The sequence below is a fragment of the Hylobates moloch genome, unplaced genomic scaffold (genome assembly GCF_009828535.3).
Source record: "Hylobates moloch isolate HMO894 unplaced genomic scaffold, HMol_V3 SCAFFOLD_6, whole genome shotgun sequence".
In the NCBI taxonomy this organism is placed as follows: domain Eukaryota; kingdom Metazoa; phylum Chordata; class Mammalia; order Primates; family Hylobatidae; genus Hylobates; species Hylobates moloch.
This window is the reverse complement of record NW_026652281.1, coordinates 88,012,928-88,040,434: the sequence shown is the minus strand read 5'-3', so window position 1 is coordinate 88,040,434 and position 27,507 is coordinate 88,012,928. Positions and strand designations below refer to the sequence as shown.

Sequence of the window (27,507 nt, the reverse complement as noted above, 5' to 3'; positions counted from 1 at the left end):
CCAGACTCCCCTCTGCCCACATTTGTTCCCAGCTCCGATGAGCTCATCCCAGGAGGAAAGAGCAGTGAGTGGGAGAACCAAGGGGCTGTCCAAGGAATGGGCAGTGGGAAGAGTTCACCAGAGGTCAGGCGGCTGCTGGCTGCCTGAACCCCAGCGGGTGGAAATGCTGAGTGAGACGGAAAAATGCCTCGAGCAGAGAGGAAGGAGCTGAGTGAGCCTTGGAGACGTATAAGGTGCACTTACGGGAGGAGAGGGAAAGAAAACACAACAGCCGTGTGAAAGAACCCACAGTCTGCGGGCAAATGCCACCAAAGGCAGCCCTGGCCTCAGATGGGTGGGAAACGTGCGGGGCCCGGACGACCGGGGCCAGTGCCTCTGTGAGGGCAGCCCATAATACCTGCAAGGCCGGCATGTAAATCACTCACGTGCATGGCATGTCGCGGAAGACATTAGCCTCTAAGGAAAATCCCTTCCTGACCCACTGATTCATCTATTTTGCGGGTGTTGTTTTTGGAATAATTTTGGGCATAGAACTCGCAGGAATATCATTTGGATATTTTTCTTGAGGCCTAGTGAAAAAAGGATTGGCCAACCGGGTCACTGAAAGCCCAGAGGTACATTTTTGAGATTTCCTTTTCATGGCTTACAGGGCCATTGTAAATCCAGGGTAATATTTTTCCTTGCAGGTGAATATATTCACTTTTTGGGTTGTTGCTAGGTCCCACAAAGTCCTAGGAAGTGGCCTATTGTTCAGGGTTGGGAGGCAAAGGCATATAAGTAATGACATTCTTATTAGAGGTTTGATGAATGAAATGCAATAATCGAGTTTCTTTTGTTCTGCCTATGGGGCCCACAATTGTTAATCTATAACTTGCTATATGGATTCAAACTTATTAATCATTTTAAAGCAAAATTCCATTTAATGACTGAAATAGAAAATGAGGCCTTGAAGAAATGAAATGTCAGGCTGGCCCCACTGTTCTCCCCAGTGGATGCCAACTGGCAGATTTTTGAACTTCTTCCCCAGACAGGGTTTGGAGGAGCTGAGGCTGTTGAGACAGGGGAAGGTGGGTGGAGCTCATGGGTGAAGTGTCATCTCTGCCCCATGCACAGGCGTGGACAAGGCCTTGTGGCTCCAGGCGAGACCGCTGGTGTCTCCACATCCGTGTTAGCAGTGGCTTCCTTGGAGGGTGGACCCCTCCCCATTTATTGCCATGGTTTGCTGTTGGGACTGGAAAGCTGGGCTGAAAAGGGTTCAGTCTTCCTGGACAGAGGTCATCAAGAGAATTCTAGAATTCTAGTTTCTTTTCTTTTTCTTTTTTCTGTTTTTTTTTTTTTTTTTTTTTTTTTTGAGATAGAGTCTCTTTCTGTCTCCCAGGCTGGAGTGCAGTGGAGCAATCTTGGCTCACAGCAACCTCTGCCTCCTGGGTTCAAGTGATTCTCCTACTTCAGCCTCCCGAGTAACTGGGATTACAGGCGCCCACCACCACACCCAGCTAATTTTTGTATTTTTAGTAGAGACGGGGTGTTGCCATGTTGGCCAGGCTGGTCTCGAATTTCCGACCTTAGATAATCTGCCTGCCTCGACCTCCCAAAGTGCTGGGATTACAGGTGGGAACCACTGCACCCGACTGGGAATTCTAGTTTCTTATATCTGTAGAGCTCTTTAGGATCTGTGAAATATTTTTACAGCTGTGTCCCATGTAACCTCACAGCATTTTTGGGAGGTAAGTAGGACTGGTTTCTTGGCCCCTTTAAGATAGGTGAGTAAATCAAGGAACAGGGTAGCAAAGTGACTTGGCCATCACCAGATTGAGGACTCCAAGCCAGGTCTCTTCACTTGTAGTCTAGTGCACCTTCTTACCCCACACTGCACCAGGCTGGGCCCATCCAGGGAAAGGAAAATGGACCTGCCTCTCTTTACAATGGGCTTGTGCAACAGAGAAAGTCCTGGTCCTGATGGTTTGCAAGAAGTGGGTATGGCTTATTTGGTTTCTTGCCTGTCTCTACCACTAGAAAGTGAGGAAGTGAGTGGAAGAAGGGACATTGGTCTGTTTTGTTTTCTGTGTTTCCCCAGGGCCTGAAAGAGTGCCTGGCGCATAGTATGTGCTCAATAAATATTTGATAAATGAATTAGTGGATGAACAAATGAATGAAGCAACCTATCTCAGGACTGAGGCTCCTCCATATCCAGACACCATCTAATAGTCCTTCTCTGGGTCCTCAAGACCCTTCTAGCTCTTTCCTCTCCAAGAGGTTCTATGCACAGGGACCAAGGATCCCTGCTTAGAGAGCAGAGTTGGCACCTGTCAGCACAGCCTGTCCTAGAAGGGGAACCCCCTGCTGCGGCCCCATCCCATCTCATACTACCCAGACATTCTATTCTTCAACACTTAAAAAAAATCAGCACAATATTGGTTTGTCAATTTTTTGGAATCAAATCAATCAATACAATTATTCTGCAAACATTATTTGAGCACTACCTCCGTGGCAGGCCCTGCACTTGGCTCTGCAGGAGCTGCCGGGTACAGGCTGGGCTCCCATGTGTCAGGCCCGCATGTGCAGGAGCTCTGAGGGCACAGAGGGAGAGAGGCACGGCCACTGCCAACCTAGCCCCTTTCCCCAGAGCTCCAGCTGTCTGTGTTGCATAACACTCTACCTTCAGTTTAGTGGAGTAAAACAAAAATGACCATTGATTGTCATTATCTTTCATGGCTCTGAGGTTGACTGGTGCAATTAGGTGGTTCTTGTCTGGGGCCCCTCATTTAATTTTTGACAGGCAGTGGCTGGAATCACCTTGAAGGCCTCTTAATTCTCACATTTGGTGATTTAAGTTGGCTGTTGGCTAGAACCCATGAGGCTCTCCATGTGTCCTGGGCTTCCTCACAGCATGGCCAGTGGGTTCCAAGAATAAGTATCGCCAGAGAGCCAGGTGGGAGTTGTATCATCTCCTGAGACCTAGGAAGTCACTTAGTCACCACTACCTTGCTCTATTGATTGAGGCAATCACAAAGACCCATTCAGGCACAAGGGGAAGGCACAGAGATTTCACTTGATGGAGGAATGGTAAGGCCTCACTGTAAGAAGAGTCTGCAGGATGGAACAAAGTGTGTGGCCATTTAGGCCAATCCAATCTGCCATACCCAGAGACCCTGGGGTGGAGGAGGAAACTCCTTTATTTTGTTTCTTTCTTCCTTCCTTCCTTCCTTTCCTCCTTCCTCCTTGTCTTCATTCCTTCTCTCCTTCCTTCGCTTCTTCCCTCCTCCCTCCCCTCCTTCCCTCCTCTCCTCCCTTTCTCCCTCCTTCCTCCCTCCCTCTTTCCTTCCCTTCTTCCTTTCCTCCCTCCCTCCTTCCCTCCTCTCCCTCCTACCCTTCTTATTCCCTCCTTCCTCCCCCATCCCTCCCTCCTTCCCTCCTTCCTCTCCTTCTCCTCCTTCCCTCCTTCACTCCTTCCTTCTTTTCTACCTTTGCTCCTTCTTCCCTTCCTCCCTCCTTCCCTTCCTTCTTTTTTTCTTCCCTTTCTCTCTCCATCCTTCCTTCCTTCCTCCTTCCTTCCTTTCTTCTTTCCTTCCTTCTCTCCTTCCTGCCTGCCTCCTCCCCGCCTGTCCCTGCCCATACTAAGGCCAGGCTGTGTGGGAAAGGGCTCTTTTTCACCCAGTTTCCTGAGATAGCTGCCAGGTCCATGTGGCTGCCAGGTCAGCTTTCAAGGCAGGAACCATGGAGACCTTGTCTCCTCAGCTGTCAAATCAGAGTAAAAGGAACAGCACAGGCCTTGCCTTCGTGATGTGATTGTTGTCATGAATGTAGGGGCCAGAAATGGCAGAATATTTAGAGTCTGGCAACCTGGTTGTGAATCTCAGCTCTTCTCTTCCTAACTCTGTGCCTTCAGGACAAGAGCAACTCTAATACTAAGTATTTGTCAGGCCCAGGTGCTAGTGAAAGCTCTTCATGTGTATTTTCGTACTTAAGCCTTATGACAACCCAGTAGGTGGATATCATGGTGCCCTTTATGTAGATTAAGAAACAGAGGCTCAGAGAGGCTGAAACACTCATCTCAGGTCACACAGCTAAGTGGCAGAGCCAGGCCCATCTTACCTGAAGTTTGAGCTGCGTTCTTCCCCCTCCCCACTGACCTACCCACGTGGACACAGGGCTTCCTCATCGAGGACTACTGGGCTTATTCACACCCACTGTCCAGGCTCGTTCTGAGAGAGATGGGGGGAAGTCACATTGGAAGAGGTCACAACGGATGTCAGCCAGGACAGCCAGCTCTGTGTGGAGCAGAACCAAGGCCCCAGAGCCTTCGAAGCAGCCCATTTGCAGGCGTTCCAGCAGCTCTCTGCTGCTGGCCTCTCCGCTCCCCACCTTTCCCCTGCAGCCTCTGTTCCTTGGTCCTCTGGGCTTTCCAAAGCAGCAGGGCTGGCAGGCTCCTCACTGCCCCCAGCGGGAGAGGTGGCCTAGAAAGGGCAACAATATGAACGGCCATACTGAGTCAATCATATTTGCCAAGGCCCTGACCCCCCAAAGTCTTCGCCTTGGTCAGCTCTCAGGTCAGTGTCCTCTGCCAGTCCTTCTAACCTGGCTCCCCTCTTCTTCACCCCTCGGCCTACTCCTGACACACTGACCTTCCTCTTTGCCAAACCTTTCAAGTTCTTCTCCTCTCACGGATTTTATACTTAAACTTCTTTCTGCTCCACCCCAACCCCCCCTAGCCATCCTTCACGCAGCTCTTGTTGCTTTTATATCACCTCCTCCATGCAGCCCTCCCGGATCACCCTGTCTAAGGTAGCCACTCTTATGCCAACTGCTTCAATCTCTTTACCTTGCTTTACTTTCCTTCATGGCTCTTCTTTTTATTCCCACCTAAAATTATGTTTTTATTATGTTTATGTCTTTCTCCCCCAACTGGAACTCTCGGGGTAGGAAGAGTGTTTATTTTGTTAACTTCTGCATGTCCAGCATCAACAACATTTCCAGAACATGGTAGTATCCCCCCAAATATTGCTGAGTATATAAGTGAATAAAAGAATGAAAATCTCCCTCTCAAAACTGACTGGGGCTGCATAAAGGAGTCAAGGACCATCGCAGTCAATGAGGGGAGAGGGCTCTCCAGGAAGTCACACAGTGGGAGGGGCAGGGACAGATGTGTAAGGAATTGGTGGTGGGAGCGGCTCAGCAGCCCTGCCTGAGGACCCCCCCCAAGAGCTGGAAGACCACTAGAGGCCTCATCTATTTCTGATGCCAGAGTCATTCCTTGGCCGTGGAAGAATCATAGGAGTTAAGTAAGGAATTGGGAGTCACATCCCAGTTCTGCAACCTGTTAGCTTTGTGCCAGTGAGACAATGAATTAACTACTCCCAGCCTCAGTTTCTGCTTCTGTAAGGTGGTGTGGAACACAAGACAGCTTTTGTGAGGATCAAACAGCAGGTGCATATCAAACTCTTAGACTCAGTGGATATGACTGTCTGTCACAGAGGCCAGCCTCATACTCACTGCCTTGGTCATCTGGGAAGCAAGATCTGAAACTCAAAGCCTCATCTCTACCTGAGGGGATGGCATTTGCCCATCAGAATATGTTTTTATCCTTTCATATTTTACAAGAGTTTGTTTGTTTCAGGGGGAAAGCACAAGACCTGCCTCAGAACACCTGGGCAGGGTCTCAACTCTGCTGCGTAGCCCTGGACCCATCACTTTGCCTCTCTAAGTCTTGCCTTCCTCATTGCACTGAGATGAACAACGGTTCACCGTCCCCTACACACACCACATTGAATTGCATATTAGCCCTTTATACTTAAAATTCTGCATCTTTCACTGGATCTTAATTTTATATTTATTTCCATAAAATATAAATTTGCCTTTTATAAATATTTCATTTATATGTCTATCTATATATATTTTATAAATCATTATATCTACTTCTAGAATCTCAGATATTTACATATGGAGGGGCAGCAGGGTGTGAGAGTGAAGAGAGGGGACTATGGAATTAGAAGGTGTAAGCTCAGATCACTTCTGTACTTCTGGCATCAACAACAGTGCCAGAACATGGTAGTTACCTCAAAGGACCCCAAAATATTGCTGAATATGAATGAATAAATGAATGAATGAAAATGAATGAATGAAGTGGCCCTACTGTTTACTAGAGGTGACCTTTGACAGGTGTGTTACCTTCTCTCCACCTCAGGTTTCATCATCTGAAAATGAGAAGGTATGAGGACCTACCTTGTAGATTTGTTTTGAAGAGTAACTGACAAAAACCACATGAAGTTGTGCATTGGGCTTCATATCAGCATTATTTGTAACAGCCAAAAGGTGGAAACAGCCCTAATGTCCATGAAATGAACAAAATGTGGAACATACGTGCAACAGAATATTCTTCAGTATTCAAAAAGATGGAAATTCTGACGCATGTTATAACACAGATAAATTTTGAAGACATTACGCTAAATTAAATACACCAGTCAGTAAAGGACAGGTATTGCAGTATTCCACTTACATGAGGTCCCTAGAGAAGTCAAATTCATAGAGACAGAAAGGAGGATGGGGGTTGCCAGGGGCTAGGAGGAGGGGGAATGGGGAGCTGTTGTTTAAAAGGTAAGGAGTTTCAGTTTTCAAGGTGAAAAAAGTTCTTTGGATGGATGATGATGATGGTTGCACAATGGTACTAATGCTCTTAATGCCACCTAACTGTACACTTAAAATAGTTAAAATGGTAACTTTTATGCTATGTATATATATGCATATAAAAATATACAAATAAAATATAAAACCTATATAAGGTACTCACTGTGGTGCTTGGCATAATAAATATTAGGTTTAAAACTAAATAAATGAAATAAGATACCCTTTGCAAGAATGAGTGGTATCAAAGAGCTTTATAATCTGTAATGCGCCATCAAAATACATCATGTTCCCACCATGCTGTACCTGCAAGGTGAATTCTAGTGGCAGTAGATCGCACCCAATGTGACAGTCAGTCGCTTCTGGAAAGGCTTCCTTTCCCACCACTTCCCTGCACGTCAGCTTCTCGGCCTGTTTGCTGATGGGCAGTGGATGCCCCTAGAAACCGATGCAGACAGGTGTTTGGGCATCCCACTGTTGACGGAAAAGCAGAAGCAAATCATCCTCTAATTTGTTGGCCAATGAGTCCAGATCTTCATGATTCATAACTTGTTGGATGTTGTGTTTCAAAGCAAAGCTCAGCAGTGTGTGATTTTGGTAGTGTGGGAGAGAGGGCTTCTTTGAGTGTGGGGAATGTGGGGAACGCAGCCCACCACCCAGTCCTCGGAAGACTCGCCAGTGTTACTGCAGATCCCAGTGCCGAAGGCGGGTTCGCATTTCAAGTCCCGTGTCCACTCAGGAGGGAAAGTGGTCTGGGCTCTCTGGCCAACTTAAGGGAGATCAGAAGTTCTCTTATTTTTAAAAGATTCTATCCCTACTTGCCTCAAGAGAATCAAAAGATTCTATCCCTACTTGCCTCAAGAGAATCAAAAGATTCTATCCCTACTTGCCTCCACACTGGCACAGGGCTACTCAGGCTCAGGGATTGTCCCTGGGGTTTAATAACTCCCTTCTTTTCCTCTTAGGCACAGCCCAGGTCCAGGAGGCAGGAGACCTGGGTCCTGCCCTGCCACCTGCCATCATCATCTCAGGAAACTTGCAGAGACGCATCTAACTGCCCTGCACCTCAGTCTCTGGTACTGCAAAACTGGGACTCATCGTTCAGATCTGAGGTGGGTTGAGGAAAGGAGAAGGTGCTAATGAAGAAGAGGGCCTTGGAATGAGAGTCGGGGTCACACTGGCCACAACTTCTCCCATTCTCTGCTTGAAGTTCCTTTATGATTGGAGAGGCTGGCAAGTGAGGGAGGCAAGACCATCAGCTCTGGAGTCCGATGGCCCAGGTTTCAGATTCCAGTTCTACAACTTACTGACCTGTTTCAGTTTCCCCATCTGCAAAAGAGATTAAAAACACAAAACAGGCCGGGCGCAGTGGCTCACGCCTGTAATCCCAGCACTTTGGGAGGCCGAGGCAGGCAGATCACGAGGTCAGGAGATTGAGACCATCCTGCCTAACACGGTGAAACTCTATCTCTACTAAAAACACAAAAAAATTAGCCGGGTGTGGTGGCGGGCGCCTGTAGGCCCAGTTACTCCGGAGTCTGAGGCAGGAGAATGGTGTGAACCCGAGAGGCGGAGCTTGCAGTGAGCGGAGATCGCGCCACTTCACTCCAGCCTGGGCGACAGAGCAAGACTCAGTCTCCAAAAACAAACAAACGAACAAAAAAAAAAAAAAAAAAAAACAACCCTGCCTGCCTTGTGTCATTACTATGAGGATTAGCTAAGTTGATTTTTGTTAAGCAATCCACACAGTTCCTGGCACATAGTAAACCACAGGCAAGCACATGGGTTCCTCGTCCCTGTTGCATTTGACAGAGGACCTGCCTTAGTAGCGAGCTCTCTCTCCCCTGATCTGTGCAGTTCTGGGATGTGGCCAAATAGAAACAGATCTAAAGGGTTGGTGGGGATTGGGTGGAAAAGAGATTGTGGAACAATGATCAACACAGAAGCTACCCTGGAGATTTGCTAAAAGGTTCTCGCATTCCTTTAATTAACTTCCATGAGGGGAGGACAGAAATCAAATTAATAAGTCAGGAAAGAATGCTGACATTTAGGGAAAAAAATGAGCTTTGATGTCAAACAATCTTCAGTTCAGATCGACTCTCTCGCTGTGTGGCTTTAGGAAAGTTGTTTAACCTCTCTGAATCTCACTTTCTGTATCCAAAAAGTGTGTGTTGCATTCCTTTCCATTCAGGGTTCCTGTTAGAATTAAATGAGAATGACGTAAGTCAATATCTAGCTTAGCCCTGCTGTCTTCAATTTAATACTCCTACAAAATTTTGCAGTTCCTCCTATCGAGAGGTGCAGTTTATTTTCTCATTGCTGAATATGGGTTGACCCTTGCGAGTGGCGTTGACCAGAAGAATGTAGTGGAGGTGACATCATGCAACTAGACCTTAAGAGACAGTGCAACTTTCACTGGGGCTGTCCTGAAGCACTGCCCAGAAACCTCAGATCAGGAAACTGGTCTAGCCTTCTGGAAGACGAGAGGCCCCAGGGAGGAGCATCAGGGTGTCCAGTCAAGTGTCCCAGCACAGCTGCTAGACATGTGCCTGAGGGCGTCTTGGGACCTTCCAGCTGAGACAAGCAGAAAATCACACGGCCAACAATTGTAAAGCAATTCTGGTTGATTTAAGTCGTCAAGTTTTGTGGGACGGTTGTGTTATATAGGAAAGCCCACTTGAAACAGCCCTTAATATAGACTGGTTGAATTGAGTAACTGTAGAAGTGAAAATCTCTCGAAAAATACAGCACATGCTTTTAAGCACAAGCTGCTATTATTATTCATACTGACTAGTTATAATAAGAATACAATAAGAGGTAACAATGTAACAATCATGGTTGTTTGATGACTTCTTATTTCCTGTCCCCTGGGAGAAGACCACAGTCAGTTGGAACAGGCTTTGACAGGCTCAAATAAGCAGCAACCTTCTTTGCACACAAACATTTTAAATCTCTCTGTCTTTTCCTGTCTGTAATAGCTCTGCATCGCCTCACTGGGCCACCTGGGATGGTGCCACAACTCCTATTAATATTGCCATACGTGGCAGCATTGCACTCGAGTCCCACGCTCTCAGCTGCCTGTGTGTGGCACAGAGCCTATTTTTAGTGTTTTACATCTATAATTATGTATGTTTCACTGCCTCTCAAATGCATATTTGCTCTGGGGAGAGGTTATGCTTATGTAATCTCAGCTATTTTTGATAGGACAAAATGTGTTATACCAACCTGCTAAGTCTCATTCAACCAGAGCAAACAGTCCAACAGTCTCTTCCTCACTCAAACTCCCATGTAAGCAGGGGTGATATTTGAGACATTTTGAGTACTGGTAAAACATTGTCACTGACAAATCAGAATAGAACCAGCCATTACATCACATTGGTGTTTACAGCTCTGTTCTTAAGGGCCAATTCAGACTACAAATCTATTCATGATTTTTACAAATTAACATTCCTTGCAAGGAAATCAATCAACTGGGAAGGGGAGCTCAGTGTGATCCTGGTGTTATCCAGATGACATCAGCCTTGTTGACTGCCTGGATCAGTTTCCCAAGGTGTCATGTCCTTGGCCAAGAAGTTTTTCCAAAGGAGTTTTCTACCTCAGAAGGAAGAAGAACTGGCAAAGTCAAGACCAACTTGGTGGGCCTTAGTGATGGAGATATGGGGCCCAGGCCTAGCAGATGAAGCAGGTGACCTGGAGAGGCCCCCACTGTGGGGATGCTGCGGAGATCCAGACAGGGACATGGGTGAGGGTCAAAGCAGCTAAGCAGCTGACAGTGGGAAGCAAGCCGATAGGGGCAGGATCCTAGGCCCGCAGAAACCAGGAGATCTTAGATGCCCCAGGAAAGGGGATTCTGCCTAGGGGAAATACACAGTCTTTTACTCATTCATTTACTCACTCATTCATTCAGTGGGCATTGACAGAAGTGTCTCCTGGGAGCCAGATATTGCCCTAGTTGCCGGGGAAACAGACAAAAACTTCTAGCTTACTTATAAGATATCTGTTTTTCTCTATGTATTAAAACGTTTCAGTAGAAAACCTAGAAAATACAGAAACGAATAAAGAAGAAACCCCTTCTTCTGGATTGTCATCTCTTAAAGACCATCCTTGTTAATGTCTGGCTTATCTCATTATTTGTACATGGTATATGCTTTTTAACCTCAGAATTGGGATTGTATCCTATAAACTATTTTTCACTCGGTATTATATTTCCAGAAGCTTCTTACACCTCTAATAGTTTTTCTGAATATGACTTTTAATGGCTGCAGAGAATCTCATTTTGGGGACTTGCTATTAATTATTTAATGGCCCTCAATTCTCATCAATGTTGTCTCCAAATAAAAAATTTTATATCCCCTTAAAATTGTCATTTATGGCCAGGCATGGTGGCTCAGGCCTGTGTTCCTAGCACTTTGGGAGACTGAGGTGGGCGGATCACCTGAGGTCAGGAGTTTGAGACCAGCCTGGCCAACATGGTGAAATCGTCTCTACTGAAAATACAAAAGCCAGGCGTGGTGGCACATGCCTGTAATCCCAGCTACTCAGGAGGCTGAGACAGGAGAATCGCTTGAACCCCGGGAGGTGGAGGTTGCAGTGAGCCGAGATCACATCACTGCACTCCAGCCTGGGCAACAGAGTGAGACTCCATCTCAAAAAAAAAAAAATTGACATTTATATGCCACAAAAACATGCCACCTAGTACCTTCATGAGAAATGAAAATAAATAGAGTGGTGGTCTCTTCTGTTTGAGAAGTATATCAGAACACAAGTGAGTGAAAGTTATAGTACTATATCAAATAACCTTAATTTGCTCTAGTTTGTACAAAAATTTTCAAACTTCCATACTTTTTCATACATTATTTTCACAATTATAACTAGCAAAATGATAATAATTGTCATTGGCAAGAGTACAGAGAAATGAACACTTACATATTTCTATTGAGAGTTCAAATTTCACTGTGTTGAAAGATTTTTAAATGCTCAGACCCAGCATTCACCTTCTAAGAATTTGTGTTAAGGAATTAATATTAAAGATATGTACAAAGATTTATGTAAAACAATATTTATATCAGCATTATTTTTGTGCTTAATACATAGTAACTTCTAAAAATGGAAGCTATAATTACCAGTACTAGCATCACCAATTCCCTTTCCAGCCCCATCTGGCTTTTAGAATAAGAATATTATAATTAATATACTTTTACATTGGGCTTCATCTCTTTCCAGAATTATTTTTTGACACTTGCATTGTTTTATAATCATGTTAACTGCAATTATTAAGAAATTAACTTGAAATTTTTGGGTCCTGTGTAAGCACTGTTTCTTTTATATTGCTTTTTCTCATATCTGAATTATTTATTTTGCTTCATTTTTCAGCCACCTGGAGCATTTCTTTGATGATTTTTGTCTTCAAGAAGTAATAGTCACAACATATGTTGTTTATGAATCTGTCCTCATAAGATTACCTGCACACTTTCGGAGGGCTGTGACTGGGATTGCAGACACCACCCTAGGAGTGGAAGCACAAAAAAGATTACGAATATACAAGAATGGCACCTTGGCTGCATATAGTCTTAGTTCTCAATCTCAATCCTCTGAAAGTTTTTGGATTTTGATAACATTTTACCTTAGAATTTGCTAAGAAGTGTGACCTAGTGCAATTTCTTTCTTTCTTCTTTTGAAGGTAATTTGGGTATTTCTACCCTACACCCCAGAGGACTAAATGATTATAGGATTTTAAATTTTTTATCCTTGAAATGCAAACATTTTAGCCATGTATGCATCAAAGAACTCTTAGAGGGGATAGCAGATCTTTTCTTAGAAGGCCATACAGCTTTCTAAGTAGGTCATAGGGTCTGTAGTGGCCGGCATGCAATTCTGCTGTTATAGCAGAAAAGCCACCAGAAACAATGTATAAATGAGCAGGCATGGCTATGTTCCAATAAAACTTTATTTGCAAAAGCAGGTCAACAGCCTGCCGGGGCAGTTTGCCTTTAGATTCTACAGACACAAGTCTTGCTTCAGCTCAGGGGAATTTTCTGTCATATCTTGAGTTACTTTTTCTCTTTCATTTGCTCTGTTGCCACCATTTAAAATCTTACATGGAGAGTTGATCTGTAGCTTCCTTTCTAGCTTCCTCTCTCCTTTTTTCTTTCTCTCTCTCTTTTCTTATTTTCTCCATTTCTTGTCGTCTTTTCACTGATTCTGGGAGGGTTCCTTGAGCTCACTTCTAAATTCACAGATTCTGTCTTCTGTTCTATTCAATCTGCTCTGTATTGCCCTAAAAACACTAGAACATTTCCGTGATTATGCTTTTCACTGGGAAACTGTCTTTCTGGATTTCAGGGCTTTCCATTAAAAGAGACAATATCTCTAATCTTATGGGAAATACCAAAATTAGAGATCACTTTTATCCTTGCTTATTGGTATAGTTTTACATCATGAGAGAGTATATGGTTTGATTTCTCGAAATAAGCTCTGTTTTTTAAATCACAGAAACTTTTCCTACCTCTGTTACGTTTTCTTTTATTGTACGTATTTGCAGAGGGAAACCTGTTGATCCACTGTTACAACTTGAGAAAGATTCTGTTAGAAACTTATTTAAATATGTTACTCACAGAAGAGAAAAGGACTTCTCGGTCTATTCTGTAGGTGTTTTTCTAGTTTGGAGGTTCAGTTGACTATGAGGAAAAGAAAGTGGGTGAGTGGGAAGGTGCAGCAGGAAAATGCACCATTTCCTGGCAGTTTCTTTTCACCCTATGCAGGCATTGGGGCAGCAGCATCCGCAGTCATCTGCAGGGCTGAGATTTGCTCACTCCACTGCTCGGGACCCTTTCCTGGTCGTCCTCTCCTAGCCTTTCCAGTGAGAGCTCCATTTACTCTCCTATTGAGGCAGGAGGCAGAACTCAACTCTGGAGGTGGGGCTTGGACACCAGACCTAATTGAGGACTAGCTAAAACAGATCAGGGCCAGAAGCACCTCTCCGTAAGACACACCCATCAGTGGGCCATGTCAGTTTACCAGTGTCATGGCAATGCCCAGGAGATACCCCTCCCTTTTCATGGCAACACTCGACAACCCAGAAGTTACCTCCCTCATTCTAGACATTTCTGCATGGACCGCCCCTTATTTTGCATATAATTAAAATTGGGTATAACTATGAGTACAGTGGCACTTCTAAGCTGCTACTCTGGGCACACAGCTTATAGGGCAGCCTGTCTTCTACTGTACATTGCTGCTTCAATAGAAGTGGCTGTTTAACACCACTGTCTTGCCCTTGAATTCTTTCCTGGGGGAGGCCAAGAACCCTCCTGGGCTAAGCCTCAATTTAGGGGCTGGCCTGTCCTGCATCAATATGGCAGGAAGGTTTATTATTGTCCTGAGCATGTACTTCTCTGCCGTGACTGTACTAATAGCCCTAAATCAGGGCAGCAAATCCTTGCTTTCACTGAGTCTCCTTAGCAATAGTTGTTTTTTCCTTCCCACACTATTTACACCATGTGAAGCCTGGTGTGAGTGGTGCTCTTGGCTGTTTCCTATCAGGGGCAGTGGGACAATTCCTCAAGTCCTTTAATCTGCCCCATACCAATTACCCTGGGGTCCACCATAGTAAATAACATGAACCCAAGGTTGAGGAGCTTTTGCAGCTCTTGGGGATCCCCTCCACTTCTGCGGGGGCCCTTCCCATGCCTGCATTAGACGGCAGCCTTCATTCAACCGCTTTCCTTCTCCATCACATCCTTTAAAGAAAAGTACTCAAGTTTCTAGGTTATCCATGGCTTAGTTTCTAGTGCTAATAGAGGTTTTCTTTCTTTCTTTTCTTTCTTTCTTTCTTTCTTTCTTTCTTTCTTTCTTTCTTTCTTTCTTTCTTTCTTTCTTTGTTTCTTTCTTTCTTTCTTTCTTCTTCTTTTTCTGTCTGTCTGTCTTTCTGTCTGTCTTTCTTTCTTTTCATTTTTTGTGTTTTAATTTGGTCATAATAAGGTTTGGAGAGGCAAGGGAAGTAAACAGATAAACTCGAATTGCTCTCTGAAAATGGAAGCCACAGTTTCTTCTTGATTCCTCCTGAGAACTTGAATTAACAGACTTGGAAATTTTTCTCTTGCGTCTTGCAGTAACTCAATTCAGTTGGGAGGCACCTGTGGTCCTCCTTGTTGTGAACAGTTCTGTGTTCTCATATGCCTGTGATTTTTCTTTGTTTGCTTCTCTCCATTAACCCATTGCTAGGAGTTCTGTCACAGATTGTGTGGGTCCCTGTGTGAATAATTCAGGCCAGGACAATGGGAGAATGGAATGGATTAAACTGGATGGAGTTCTGTTTGGCTGATTCGAGGATCTAGAAGCTGAAGGAAGAAGAGGGAGCTAGAAGAGGCCAGGGTAAGGAGGTCAGCCTGGAAGGGAGCGGTGGCGGGAAGTTGGGACTCCCTGCTCAAGGTTACTTTTCTGTGTTTGGTATTTGCAATGGGGGTCTTTCTATTGTGAACACAAAGCCCAACTTAGAGGGAGGTAACTGAGGGAGGGAAACCGAGGCGTAGTTCTGGTTTCAAGTACAGCTGAATTTAAAGTCAAAACAACATCCTTGAGAATCCAGTTTCTATCACTTCCTTGTGCTTCCTGCTGTGTTAGATTGATTCTTGGGCTCACTGTAGTGGCCCCTAAAACTTCTGGGTGATAAAGTGGCTACAACAGCTCCAGCCTCACCCCTCCTCCTCCCATCAGCTCAATTCCAACAGCATAGAGCTTGGATCTTTCCCTTGGTTTTTAAATTAATAAGAGCTTTATTGAGATGTAATTTACGTACCATACAGTTCACCCACTTAAAGTAAAATTCAGTGATTTTACTATATTCATGGAATTATACAACCATCAGCACAATCAATTTAAAAAAAATTTCATCACCTCAAAAAGAAACCCCATTCCCATTAGCAGTCACTCCCCATCTTCCTTTCTCCCAGCCCTAGGTAACCACGAATCCACTCTCTGTCTCTATGGATTTGCCTGTTCCGGACATTTCATACAATAGGTGGTCTTTCGCACTGGGCTTTTTTTACTTTGCATGATGTTTGAGAGGTTCACCTATGTTGCAGCATGTGCCTGAATCTTCTTTCTTTTCATGGCTGATAATACTCCATTGTATGGATGCATCACATTTTGTTTATACATTCACTGGTTGAAAGATACTTGGTTTGTTTCCACCTTTTGTCTATTACAGTGCTGCTGGGATCATTAGTGTGCATTATGTGAACATTTGGTTTCATTTCTCTAGGGTAGGTATTGAGGAGTGGAATTGCAGGGTGATATAGTTCACCTTTTGAGAAACTGGCTGTTTTCCAAAGCAGCAGTACTATTTTACACTCACATCAGCAGTGTCTAAGGGTTCAATTTCTCCACTTCCTTGCCAGTCTTGTTCAGATCTCTCTATCTGGCTGTAGCCATGCTTGTGTTGTGAAGTCGTATCTTATGATGGACTCCCACTAAACTTTTGAGAGCCGTTCTGATTGGACCACCCTGGGTGGTGAGACCATTCCTGAATCAATCACTATGTCAAGGTCCATTTTGTGCTGGATTGACCAGACCTGAGTGAAGAACCTCATCCTGGAGATCCTTCCAGACCATGTGGACTCAGAATGAAGAGAAGGGTTGACTCCAAGTTCAAAATCAGAGTCGTTACTAGAGTAAGAGGATCTGGGATGCTGGGAAGATGAGAATGCATGTCTACTAAAGCTCAGCCGCCAGCAGTCTGCTGGGGCTGTGCCCTGACACAGGCCTGGGTGGAAGTTGGCTTCAGGGTTTAGTCCCAAGGAATTGCTGGTCTGGGGATCCCTTTCACTGTGTCCCTGGCACTATGGCCACCTATCCATGGCACTGACCAGTTCTAGAGGCTTTAGCCCACTCTCACCTCCAGTTTTCACCACAGCAGGGCTGTTGGTGAGGATCTGCAAAGACAGTTTTGAAATTTCTATCAAACAGACCACTCCTTCCCATTCTGGAAATAATGAGTTCTTCAATCTGGCCCATCTGCTGTGTATCTAACAGACGTTCCTCAGACCTCCTGGCCTATAAATACCACCCTTTGCTAATACCCAGTATGGATAAGTTTTTTCTTATTTTTATATACAGTTGGTCATTTTCTGGGGAATCTGGGAGATAGACAGGTATGTGCTTATGTTGTTGTCTTCCTGCACTGGAGAAGTAACTCCAGCATGCTTCCTGGAAACGGCTTATGACTCAAGCTATCTATTTCAAGATTGGGTTAAAAATGATGCTACTTCTACTAAGAATACAAAAATTAGCCAGGCATGGTGGTGTGATCTTGTACTCCCAGCTACTCAGGAGGCTGAGGCAGAAGAATCACTTGAACCCAGGAGGCAGAGGTTACAGTGAGCCAAGATCATGCTACTGCACTCCAGCCTAGGTGACAGAGGGAGTCTCTGTCAAAAAAAAAAAAAAAAGGTGATGCTACTTCAAAACACATCATGTCTCATTGGATACTCTCTACATGATCAATAATATAACAGAAGTCAGGTGTCACCTTCTAAACCATGAAGGTTTACTACATGGTGGCACTATGGAAAACATTTTCATGTATTACCTCATTTAATCATGAAATCCCCATGTTATTCTCACATTATAGGTAAGGAAACTGAAGCTAAGAGAAGTTAAGTGACTTGTTAAAAGTCACACAGTAAACCACAACAATTCACATGTAGTGCTAGAATTTTTAAGTGACCCTGCCTGCCACTGTGATCTTCCCATCACTTTATCTATCCAGACCCTCCTCCAATCCTGTAGAGCCTCCTTGTGAATATGAGAAACCCATACCCCGACCTGCTCCTTCCTGGTTTGGCCATCATCAGGGTCTGCCTGGCCTCTGGAGTAATCTGCTGTCTGGCTCCCTGACCCCAGTCTTGCTTCCTGCAATCCATCCTTTGCCCTCCAGCCAACATGAACTTTCTCCAGTGCAACACTGATTGTATCACTGCCTGATTCAAAAGGCTTCAAAGCCAAGAGTTGAAAACTCCTCAGTGCAGGGCAAGGCCAGGCTCCTGTGATGCTGTCTCTCTTGCTGCCTCCACACCCTCTGCTCTGCTGCTCATGTGAACCATTTGCAAGTCCATCAATGCGCCATGCTGCTTCTCACTTCTGTCTTTGCACCACTTGTCATTTTGTCTTCTTACCTCTGTCCCCACCCCTTACACTTCACCAGTTTCACTTCTCTGTGCTCTTCATCCTTCAAGGCCAATTCTATGTAGCAGCCCGTAGAAGAAGACACTTCTTCAAAACCACCACCACAGACACAACCACCAGGCCTTTAGTCAGGGATGCAATGGCCTTGTAGCTTCGAATCACACCAGCCTACCTGGTTGACTTGCTTACTAGGTTGTCCTCAGAGTCAGAATACAAAGACTGCTATGGTCATCTGGTCGACCTGAAACCCTTTTCTTAACAGAGATCAAAGCTTAACCCATATTCCATATGGCCCAGCTCATGTTCCCTGGACCATTTCAACAACCCAGGCATAAGGAGCCTTGGCCAATTTTTGCATCTGCAAATTGAAAGGGAATGTTTCCCCCAGATAATCTCCCAGGCCCTTTTCTACTGTAAATTTCAGGATTGCACGTACTGTCTTATCTTAGGGTCTACAATGAGCTAAACATGATCTCACATTTCACCATCTCTCTCTGTCTCCTTGCCCCTTGTTCCTTGGTTACTTTCAGGGTACAGCCTGCTCCTGGAAAGTCGTCTGGGCTGTAAGGAGTGGGTACTGCACTTCCATTATTCATGAGTCCCAGGGCCGGCAGTCCTGCAGATGGAGGATTTGAGCAGCGGGTCCCCAGCAGGCTGCATGTCCTACTTGAGCAGGAATAAAAGGCCAGGTTGGATGCCTGCAGGAAGGGTAAACAAACCCATACATTTTCTACAACAAAAAAAGAAAAAAAGAACGAAAAGAAATATTGATTATGTGGCATTGAAGTGCCTGGGGCTTTAACAGACATTCAAAATTGGACGCATTGCTCAAGATCAATAGCAGGTTTTATGCTTCTGACCTAAAAAGTACCAGCTCTATGTAATTTAAACACTGACAGCCACGAGGATATCTCCTAGCATCTGGCCTGCTTTCCTCAGGTACCCTGGACACATCTGCTGGCTTCTCTGCAGCCATTTTCTTTTTCTTTTTTTCTTTTTTTTTGCCAGAAGATGACAGTGGATAAATAAAAGGATTATTTTTGGAAATGTGGAATCAACTGCTTCTGATATCATTGCCTGAAATGATAACCTCAGACAGCACTGTTGCATGGCTGAAGATGGGGAGGTCAGCTCGTTGACAGGAGGCAGGGAACAGGGGTGGGTTTCTGAGGTTGGAAATGAAGGACAGGAGAGGTGAGTGCTTCCCGGCCAACCTCCCAGGCCTGGGGCTGTGCTAGGTGCACACAGGTTTTCCCCTTGTCTTTGTGCCAGCCCATTGGATGGGAGGTGTCTGGTTTACAGAGGAAAAAACACAGTAACTTTCTTGATTGAGTGGGGATTTGGCTGCAGCTAAGGGGTTGGCCAGGTGATTTCTAGGGGAACATTTGTGTCTAAGAATTTTTATACGTGCATATGCACGTGTATGCAGACACACAGTCACACATACTTCTTGTTGGCTGGGGGACAAACAGAAGCAGAAGAGGACTGTCCCTGTTATGGCAATGGGCTCTGATGGGCTGAGATTCCATCCTGGCTCCATCAATTATTAGCTGTGACTTGAGACCAGTTACTTAGTTTGCCTTTCTCTCAGTTTCTTCATATGTAAAATGGAGGTGATAATCATAATTAATAATAATAATATCTACAGTTTAGGGTTCTTGGGAAGATTAAAAGAGTCTCTACAGGTAAAGTTTAGCATGGAACAAGCACACGATAAGTGTTAGCGGACTTCAGTAAGCAGGCAGGTTTGGCAGAGAATGTGGCTGCTTCGGGTTGCCAGGATGCAGGCTGAGATGTTGACTTCAACAGCGAGTCCAGTTCAGCAGGGCCGAGGTGAGCCAACACCCACCCCAACATCCCAGGCAGATGCACACAGGTAAAGCATGGCACCAGCCTTTCAGGAGGTAGCTTCCCACCTGTGGCTCCAGCTGCCCTCACCATATATCAGGCAGTGCCCTCGGGTCCTCACTGGAGCAGGCACCTTAACTGGGTGAGCCTACAGCTTTTCTGGGTGCCTGATTCTCTTAACCCCCACCCAGAGACGATCTGTGCCCCTTCTGTGCTGGCTTTGTTTATGGGCACAGAGTGCATATGTTGGGCAGAGTTGTGTAAAGTTCTCTTTCCCCCACTTAATTTTGTGGCAGGATAAGACAGTTAATCTGTTTTGACATGCTATCTAAATGGCCCTCAGATCAGTATACGGAAGAAGCCATCCATAAGTCATGTCTTTTATACACATGTACTGGTGTGTACAAGAGGGAGAGTTATATTGGCTGCGAGAGGCAGAATAATAATGGCCGTTATTATGGCGATTTCAGGGTCGCCACATTCACTCCACATATCAAATCCTCTTTCAATGAGGCCAGTTCCATCAGCTGTCAGATTCTATTAAATATATCCCTCAGACCCACTGACCAGCTGACAGGAGAGAAACTCAAAACCACACACCCCCCATTAGCATCATAAAATGTGAAGTCAGCTGGAAGGGATGATAACAGAACTGAAAACAGAAGAGATGAAAATCTGCAATGCCCTTGTGTCCTCCTAAATAGAAACCCCAAGAGTTATAAACACACCCATAAAATACCAAGGTGAAACAACAACAACAAAAACAAAAACATGACAAAGATCATCCTGTTGTATGCTTCATAACATAGAATGGTTCTTTTACCTTTTGTTAATGTGAGATTTGCATAAATGTTTCATGAGGTTAATATAATGCATAAACCAAAATGTTTATTAGGCAACATCTGTGCTGTTTTCCCAGATAATGCAGTGTTTCTTCCAAGTCAATGAAATATAACCTATCATAAGGTTGGGTTGTTAAAATACTTGTGCAAAGGCTGTGATCATATTTTACGCTTTTGCAGATGCTCTGGTTCTACCAGAGAATTTCTTAATCAGACAAGAGCTCAAGATGGCTGGCACCTTAAAAGAAGGTGTAGAGGTTCCCTTGGAGACAGAGCAAGAGAGGAGAAGAAAGATTTCTGTGAGTTGACTAGATTTGCTTCTCCATTTCTTCAATCTAACTTTCTAAATTTGGATTTGTTTGCAGAGATGTTCGCTTAATACTTGGAGGAAAAAACAATTAGATCTGTACTTAGAATCTACCAAGAAGCAGAGAGTGGGTCAAAATGCCCAATGGCTTTATGCAGCTACAATCCTATCATAATATTGGTTCCATATGGGACTCTTTAAAGGAAAAAACAAAAAAAGTTATGAGACCAATAATTTTTAATGAAACTTGGCTTAGCTCACAAGCAAGGCCAACAGATGAAACAGCAGCCCAAGCTGGAAACACGATTTTTCTTCTTCCTGGCAGGGATGAAAGAAAGCATTGTTTCAATTAAGAAAGAACCTAATAGAGGTATGTTTTGTATTATCAATTTTATGCATGTAAAGATTTAGACATTGTCTCTCTCTCAACATCTTTAAGGGAGTCCCTCTCTTTCTCTGATGGCTGTGTGAGATCATTTTAAATGTGGGAGCCTTCCTGACCCTGCTTTTTGGGTTGGACTTTTGATGGAAAGTTTTAGTAAAAAATTGTTGAAAGCTCTTGTCTCCATCAATTTGGGGCAGATTTTGGAGGTAGAGAAACTTACCAGAAAATGAGGATGGCAGTCTGTCTATCTATCATCTATCTGTCTATCTATCTGTTATCTCTCTATCTCACTGTAGCATGAGATTTCCCAGTAGTGACATTTTGGGTTGGATAATTCTTTGTTGTAGGGGGCTGCCCTGTGAATTAGGTATGATGTTCAGCAGTTTCCCTGTCCTCTACCCATTAGATGCCAGTAGCATCCTTTCCCCAGTTTGTGACAACCCCAAAAGCCTCCAGATATTGCCAAATGTCACTTGGAAGGTAACACTGCCCACAAGTTGAGTGTTTTAGTATTTTCCACGAAACACTTGGACGTTTGTTTACCACCATATCTGAGTGTCCTGTGTAGGATTATTTGCTTAAGGACAAAGGTGAGTTTTTATTTAGGTAGCATCTGAGTCTGCTCATATCTAGTGGCCTAGCTCTGTCTGGGTTGGAAAAACTCCATATGTTAGAACACAGAAGAAGAATACGGGTTGTAAATGGCGGCCCATGCTGCCCATGCCACTGTGGAATGAAATGAGCTACAGAAGGAGCCTCTTGTCCAGGTTCCTGCCTTCAGATGAAACAACTAGGCTCAAAGAGTGTCGGTTCAGCCATCACAAGTGTCCAACTGGGGTGGGGGATCTTCCCGGCACCTCCACCTTGTCTCTGCGTTGCGCATCACTCCATTTTATATTTTCTTGAGCTCTTACTGCTATTTGAAATGATCTTGCTTATTTATGTGTATAAATTTGCCTCTATTTTCAATTAACTGTCTCCCCCACTAGAATGCAAACTCCATGAGAGTAAGGACTTTACTTGCTTTAAATGTAGCCCTTTGTCCAAACTTAGGGCCTTTAGTATCAGACCCAAGATCTGCTGCTTATTAGCTACACTGAATTTGGGCAGCCATTTAGCTTCACTAAGCTACATTTTCCTTCTCTGTAGAATAATAATAATAATAATAATAATAATAGGATTGGTTCCTATCTGATGGAATTAAATGAGGTCATACTTAACACATAATACGTGCTCCACAAATACAAGCTCTTATTGCTCAACCACCATAATCATACATAACGCAGTGGTGCCTGGCATGGAAAGAAACACAATAAATATTAGTGAAGTAAACGAATGAATGAATGAACAAATTCTCTTGTGTCTGTCTCTAATTTTATTTTATTTTTTTAAGATGGATTCTCACTCTTGTCACCCAGACTGGAGTGCAGTGGCCGGATCTTGGCTCACTGCAACCTCTGCCTCCCAGGTTCAAGCAGTTCGCTTGCCTCAGCCTCCCCAGTAGGCGGGATTACAGGCACCTGCCACCACGCCCGGCTAATTTTTTTTTTTTTTTTTATTGTTAGTAGAGATGGGGTTTCACCATGTTGGCCAGGCTGGTCTCGAACACCTGACCTCAGGTGATCCACCCACTTCGGCCTCCCAAAGTTCTGGGATTACAGGTGTGAGTCACCACGCCCAGCCTCTAATTTTAAATTTCTCTTGTCACAGTTGATAATTTGCTATCAAATCCCCTTTCCTATTTTCACTGGAGCTGGAATGCCATGGTCTGATTGAATGTTTGTTTCTAAGCAAGTAATTATAGCAATCATATATAAATAAAATATATATTGGGAACAATATATACCCAATTTTTTTTTTTTTGGTAACATCCCAATTGGTGGTATGTCTTCTCTTAGGAAATATAATTCTCTGCAGAGGACTTCATTATTTTCTGAAATTCAATTTCCTGCTGACCCAGACAGTCTTCTCTTTCTCATGGGTTTGTGGGGAATCTGTCAATGTCCCGAACTAGGGGAAAGTTGGAGAGGGACAGTGGCAAGTGGAGTGCTTGGGTGAGAGGCAGTGGAGTTCTGGAAGGGAGAGGAGTGTTGGGTGAGAGGCAGTGCAGTTCTGCAAGGGAGAGGAGTGTTGAGTGAGAGGCAGTGGAGTTCTGGAAGGGAGAGGAGTGCTTGGATGAGAGGCAGTGGAGTTCTGGAAGGGAGTGGAGTGCATGGGTGAGAGGCAGTGCAGTTCTGGAAGGGAGACGCAGTGCTTTGGGTGCATATGACATTGCTCAGCCTCCTCCAGCATCCAAGCAGCAAATCACCATGTGTGAGAAATATGCTCAATCAGAGAAGAAAAAGAGATGTAATTATGTCATTTATAATGAATTCTGAAGGAAACAAAGAATTTAAGAAGGAAAACTCTGGAGACAACCAGAGATCCGAAGCCTTTCGGATCATCTGAGCTGCCCTGGAGAAGACGCATAGCTGATCAAACATTCGTGCCGATCATAGGAGGCCATCCCAGCCCCTGAGAATGCTCAGGAGGGAGCAGAAAAACTCAGGAGCCCAAGCAAACACAGTCCAGCTTTTATTAAAGAAATTATACGCTCCTCTCAGCTTCTACTCGCATCGATAATATCAACTTTTGGACAAACGCATCTCTCTGGGGAACAGGTTCTGAGACTGGCTCCTAATCTTCTTTCTTTGAAGTATCCAAGGGCTTAAAGGCATGTGTCAATATCTGGGGCCTCTGGCCTTTGTAGGAGGGGGTTTGAAAGGGTCCTGCTGTGGAGGAGAGTGAGACCACCAGCGTCCACATCCCCCTTTCCAGGCTGACTGTTTCCATCCAGCCAGCCTTCAGCCTCCAGACCACCGCCTGCCCACGCTGCAGTAAGAACTCCCTGAGGATCCTGGTGTCTCATAAAGAGGTGGTCACCATGCACCTCCTGTTTTAACACAGGCCATGCTCAGGGGGTTCCACTTTCAAGAACTAAATATTTCTAAAAGATTGATTACAGCACTTGTTATATCATATGATATGGAATACCATTAACTAACTCTTTTGAAAATTATAATGAGAATTGAGTTTATGAATATCTTTGTATATTATTGTCTTGACCAGCATTTCCCAAGTGTGCTGCTAATGTAGCAGCCAACACCTACTTCCTGTGTATTCTCTCACAGGCCCTGTGCTAAGCACACGCTTCATCAGACGTGCTCTTCACAGCAGCCCCAGGAGATAAGTATTATTATGCTCATTTTATTGAATCCAGATCCCATATTTTAACCTAAGTTTTTGTGGTCAAGTGAGTTTGTAAAAGTCAGAGTTAACCAAGATTAATGGATTTTGTTACTATAGGAATTCTCAGCTTTTTAATACGTTTATATCCATTAGCAATCTCCAAGAGGGAGAATAAACTATGTAAACTTTTCCAAACATACTTTACCATGGAACACTTTTTTCCCCTAGTGTTATTTCCAGGGGTTAGTTTTCTATAGGAACCTTGCTAGGGAGGATTATGTCCTAAAGAGACACAGACTCTACTTTCTGGATTAGTCACAAGGCTACAAAGTGGATCATTGAATGAGTTTTTTAATGAGTTCTTATGTTTCTATAAACTGCTTTCAAAATTGCAATATCAGAATTGAAAACTTGATATAGAGCCAGGGTTATACCATGCTGGATATCAAAAGTCATGGGAATAGTTTGGCAGAATTTTCACCGCATATAAAAACTCTCACCAAGCTCCTTCATTTTACCCTCTAGTTACCAATTTCCTAACTTACAGGATCTTTTCCCAGGACTAGAAGAGATTCTTTCAGCAGAACCTCTATAGCTTACCTGAGAGCAGGGGCTAAACAGTCCATAGACTAAATCTGGCCCGCTGCCTGCTTTTGTAAATAAAGTTTTATTGGAACATATCCATACACATTCCTTTACATAGCGCCTAAGCTGCTTTCACACTATAAGGGCAGAGTTGAGTAGCTGTAACAGAAACTATACAGACCGCAGAGCCTAAAATATTTACTATGTGATCTTTTTCAGAAAAAGTTTGTCAACTCTTGCCTTAGAGCAACATATTTACAATGATTATAGAACCTGGCTACAACGCAAAAAACTTCTTCAGTAGAAGCCACTGCCTAATATACCATGAATTCAGTTTGAAGTAAGCTATTGCCATGGCTTACCCATTCTTTAAGTTCAGAGATCCTATGTAAAGCATGTTTTCCACAGAAGGAAAAAGGAAAAAGACACCAGCATTGATTGAGCTGTGATTAGGTATCTGGAATGGCACATATACTGTCCCATTTGTAACAATTTAGATAAGCAGATAGTAACCCCATTTTATGCAGAAGAAAATTAATTCAATGAGGTGAAGTCATTTGATCAAGGCTATACAGTAAAGTATTTGCATCTCAAACTCTGATTCAAAGATGGGTGCTGATTCTATAGAATGGTTAAGAGTGAAAGAGCTGGAATTACCTGGCCAAGATTCCAATTCTAGCTCTATCATGAACTAGCTTTGTGACTTGTGCAAGTGACATAACTGTGTGCCTCAATTTCCTCACCTGTAAAATGGGAAAGAAAAATACTATTTTAATAGGGTTTTGAGAACTAAATGAGTTAATTCGTGATACCTGGCATATTAAAGGTACTGAGCACGTGTTAGTTGTTAATGTTAAATGGGGAGGGGCATCAAAGGATGGAGGATGACATCCAAACTTCTGGCTTGAACAAATTCTGAGTTGGGATGGTATATTCGCCTTATCAGGTATATAAGTGAAACTCTTGAGAGCAAGGAGTATTTTCTTGTGTCTTCCGTACACCCCCCGTCCCCTCAAGTGCCTTGGACAACATATTCCACTGATGCTTACTGGTTAGTTGAAGGTGGAATTGAGGAACGAGGACTATCAGGAAAGTGAAATTTTTTTAAATTTTTAATTTTTATAAATTTAGGGGGTACAAGTGCAGGTTTCTTACATGCGTATATTGCATAGTGGTGAAGTCTGGGCTTTTAATGTGCCCGTCACCTGAATAGTGAACATTGTGCCCAATGGGTAATTTTTCAACTCTCACCCCCTTCACACACTGTCCCACCTTTTGGAGTCTCCAGTGTCTGTTATTCCACTTTGCATGTCTGTGTGTACCCACTGCTTAGCTCCCACTTATAAGTGAGAACATGTGGCATTTGACTTTCTGTTTCTGAGTTATTTCACTTCAGCGAATGGTCTCCAGTTCCATCTATGCTGTTGCAAAAGACATGATTTCATTCTTTTTTATGGCTGAATAGTATTCCTACATATCTATATATCCTATATATCTATATCCTATATATCCTATATATATCACATAGGAAAGTGGCATCTTGAGCTCCTAAAACTGTTGGCAGAATGAGCTAATGTGGGGAGCTTGGTTGGCACTAGTGACTAATTTTTGCTTCAGCTTCAGAGGACTGGGCCTTTGCCTAATATTTCAGTGATCCCACAATCCCAAGCTTAGTGCCTTAAAACAACAATCATTTATCATCTCTCCAAGATTCTGTGGGTTGATTGAACACTGTGGGGGGTGGTTCTTCCATTCCAGGTGTTGCTGATTAGAGCTGGAATCATCTGGGGACTCAATTCTGCTGGAGCAACCAAGAGGACTGTCTCACATGGTCGCAGTTGATACTGGCTGTGGGCTTGGAGTCCATTCGGGGCTGTTGAGCAGAGCACCTTGATTTACCTCCATGTGGCCTCTCCTTTGACTTGGACATCTCACAGTGTAACCATTGGGCTCCAAGGGAAGAAAGCTTAACTGTCCTTCTCAAAGTCTGCAATTGGAAGTCCCAAGAAAATTTTTGTGCCCAAATTCAAGGAGGGAGGAAAGGGACTGCCTTTGGATGACTAAGAATTAGTGGTCGTCTTTAAGCCACCATATCCAAACTCCTGGACCCATGTCTGACCTTGCCCTGGAGGTGGTCAGCTGCAGCCAGCATCTTCCTCACAGAAAAGTCACTCCCATTATTCTGTTTGTGAGGTTACCCAGGTCTTAACTTTCAGTGGGCATCTCAGTGTGTGACCATTGCTGTCTGTTCATAAGGCCTGAAGGAAGGTATTCTCACGCCCCCTCCTTGCCCTTTCACTGAGCTTCCTAAAGCAATTTCAACCTTGCCCACACCTCTGCCTTTACAGATCTTCCTCCTCTACACCTAAATAACTCTCACTTGCCCTTCCTGTCTCAACTTAGGAGCCACCTCCTCCAGGAAGCACTCCCCTATCTCAGTGCTCTCAATGCATCACGATTTTAACCTCTTACCTGGCCCTGCCCATCCAATCATTGCATTTTTCCCTCGA

At 44.1% G+C, this 27,507-nt stretch overlaps 1 long non-coding RNA gene across 1 annotated transcript; it reads right to left on the bottom strand.

Moving 5' to 3' along the window:
• Window positions 1-8,575: 8,575 nt before the first annotated feature.
• On the bottom strand, window positions 8,576-25,497 carry LOC116470430 (uncharacterized). The gene is made up of 3 exons (XR_004248611.1): window positions 25,360-25,497; window positions 21,061-21,117; window positions 8,576-8,817 (listed from the first exon to the last, which is right to left on the bottom strand). It is a non-coding gene; the product is annotated as an uncharacterized LOC116470430 (long non-coding RNA).
• Between the last annotated feature and the right edge of the window lie 2,010 nt (window positions 25,498-27,507).